Here is a 3,732-nt window from a genome sequence, read left to right on the forward strand (position 1 = left end):
ATTGCTAATTATTATTGTGATAATAATAGTAATTTATTTTTTAAAAAGAAAAAAACGGTTATGTTGAATGGAAAAAGCTCTCATTGTATAAGCAAATAAGTAATAAAAATAATTTATGTACAACTAATATTTTTGCAAAAAGTAAACAAATTAGGCAATATGTAGAACAATGTTGAACTAATTTAACTGTAAGGTAAGTTATAAAAAATAAAATGAGTAAGAAAAGAAACAAAAATTTATGTCAATAATTTTTTGTATGAATGTTGTAATTTACATATTTATTGGTTGATTTATAATTTAATAAGTGTACTTCCTTTCCTTTTTTTTTCTTTTTCGCATTCATTAGGCTAATAATTTTAATGAACAATCAGGGTAACGTAAAACTAGCTGAGATAATTAAATTATGTTAATTTCTAGTCTTCTGTTTCCCGAAAATTCGGAAAATCATTTGTTTTCGTCGTAGCTAGCATGTAAAAATGTCAATCATTTTTCCATAATTTCTTTTTTTTTTTTCTGCTAATTCTTCAAAACCTTATATTTCAATTAACTAAAATAAAATTTATCCATTAAGAATGCTTGATTTAATTAGTAATATGCTAAGCAAAACCTTTCTAAGATTATTTCTTTTAAACTAATATTGTACATAATTAACTATGATGTGTTCATTATAGTATTATTATTATTATTATTATTTCAACAACTTGATTAGTTTGAAATAATCGTTCCACAACCGTTTTTTTAAATTCAACCTAATTCTATTGGGGAGTTTTCGAAGTTCAATAAGACTCGTACATAGTTTTTCTTTTTTTTTTTTCATGCTTTTTAAATTATGTTATTTCATAATTGTTTGAAATTTAATTTGTTAATATAAGAATAGTTAAAAGTTAAGCAAAATTAAATTCGATACTTATTTTTTTTTTTACAATTTCAAAATAAGTTAACAAATTTCACTGTTAGATATTACATTTATTTAGAAAAATAATGAAAAATTTCTTGCTATAACAAAGACATAAGATAGAATTATTGTAAATTAATTGTTTCAATCTGAATTGTTACTTTGAATTTATGCTATGCAAATAGTAAAACTGGTAACTGTTATGATACGATCTCTGATAATAACTGATAACAATTATGAGAAAAAAAAACAATGACCATATTTGATGGAATGATTGGAATTAATTGTGACGAAATATTTGCATATAAGTTTTTTTTTCCTTCTTAGATAATATCTATGATAAGGGAAAGATTAAATGAAATTTTAAGATAAGCTTATCAAAGCTATAAAAGGGGAGGGCTAATGATTGAAAATAATATAAGCTGTAAATTAATATTTTTTAAACTTGATCTTCATATTTAGAGAAATGTTTTCAAATTCGATCAATAATGACTCATTTGCATATCTATTTATGATTTTCCAAATAATTCGAAATGAAATTTAGCAAAGAAATCTTTACATATCATAATATGATAACAAAATTATTCACAATAATAGCATTATTTATTTCACTTAATATCTTTGCTATTTATGAGATTTCTATAATTACTAATTAAAATTATCATACACTGATCCGTTAATTAACAAATTCATATATTAAATTAGCTAATTTTAGCTAAACTATTATATACTATAGCAAACATCTCAATGAGTGGGATATTTCGGTATCATTGGAGGAGGGGGTGATAATACGATCTTATTTTATAGATTGTTTTAGGTAACACATAGGTTACTGCACCTTTTAATAATTGTCACCAAACTTTTACAAAATGTCTTTTTTTTTTTTTGTCTAATTAATACATCTTTAGATCCATTGATTTATTTATTCGTTCCATTTCTTTTTTTCTCTTTTGGTGAAAATTTCTGCGTCAAATGCGTAAAAATGTTGAATTTTTTTCCTTTTTTTTTTTAATGTGAAATGACAAAGTGTCATTAATGTTAAAATTATTTCTTGTCAACTTAAAAAATGACTAAATGCATTTATTTGCTATTTATTTGAATCCTTTTAATTTAGCAATAATATTAACTAAAAGATTTGATATGTTTATATTTAAAAATTGAATTTTATTTTCATTATTGAAAATTTTCTATTTAATTATTTTTGTATTTTTTTTTTGCTTTTAAAACTATAGCAGTTTGGCTGATTAGTTAGTTTATCATGGAATCATTAACAAGAATCCATGAAACTGGTTTTGATATTGATGCTAAAATTCTTTTGGTAAATATCATCTTGCATCAATGATTCCAATGATAATCTTTCGTTTTTGCGTATTTTTTTTTTGTTTTAGTCAACACATATTTTTGTTTAATTTCAAAAGCATACTATTTGAAAATTCAATTAATTATCCATTACTAGACATTGCTATTGAATTTTTTTTGATGATGCAAATTAGCATGGATGATGGAAATTAGCATGGATTGTTGATAAAATGATAAGTTTAGCAATAAAGTAAATGATAGGCAGAAAAAAAAAAGAAAAAAACGATTCTTTCGACCAATCTTATCCTTTGTTTTATCTTTTATCAGTTAATTATTAATTATAACAAAATTTGTTTCTCTTTGTTTAACCTTCATAGAAAAAAAAAAAAAACAAAAATTTTTGTTTCTCTTTTTTTTTCTTTTTGTTTAACCTTTATAATTTCACGAATATTCGTCCATTTTTATCGTCTTTTTTCTTTACAAAAACCAACTTGATTGATGTCTTTTTTTTTTTAAAAAAATGTTTGGCTAACTTTTTTTTTTTTTTTTGAATGAAAACGACAGATTTGGTATGTACGACGAATTTTTTATCGAAATTTTTCTTTTTTTTTTTTTTTAATTGATAAATTACTTCCTGACTTATTGAGAAGCACTTTGAAGAACGATAAAATAGTGGTGATACGTATGATAAGTTTATAGCAATGAAAAATTGATTAATCAAATATAATACATTATTTCGATGGTTGAAACTTGATTACCAGTTATATCAGACAAATATGTGCAAAATTAAAATTTACGGCATACTTTATTTTCTTTCATCGTTCGACTTTTATTAATTTTTCAAAAATTCGGCTTCTTTTTTTTTCTCGAGTAGTTCATCTTTTAGTTTTTTTTTTTTTTTTTTCATTTATTTATTCATGCAGAATTCAATAAATTAAATTTTAATTTGAAGTGTACATTCGAAAATATGTTGAAATTAAATTCATACTATTAATTAATTTCATCAAACTTTTGTAAAATTAACTTAGGTATGGTTTTTTATGTATTTGAATAGTAATAAATTTTAGTGTACTAAAAAGTAATGAAAATTTTGAAAATAACAGGGAATATTTTAAAAGTAATATCTTCGAGTGTTGATTTATTTGTTCATTTATTATTGTTCATATAAATTAGATTGAAATTATCCTTATAATTGTTGATTCTTTTTATTACTTTATAAGTTAAATATAGAATATTGATTGAGGTTCATTTGCAGTTAAATTTGAGAACCATTGTGATTAATTTAATTTATGCCTCAACACTAAGATTGAGATCCATTCTGAATGACTGCATTTGTTCCTAATGTTAAAATTTGAGATTTATTCTAATTGATTGCATTTGTGTTCAAACTTTGAGAACAAGATCCATTCTGATTGATTGCATTTATGTTCAAACTTTGAGAACAAGATCCATTCTGATTGATTACATCTGTGTTCAACTTTGTGATCAAGATTCATTCTGATTGATTACATCTGTGTTCAACTTTGTGATCACGATTC

This window comes from Loa loa, assembly GCF_000183805.2.
Source record: "Loa loa unplaced genomic scaffold supercont3.419, whole genome shotgun sequence".
Taxonomy (NCBI): Eukaryota; Metazoa; Nematoda; class Chromadorea; order Rhabditida; family Onchocercidae; genus Loa; species Loa loa.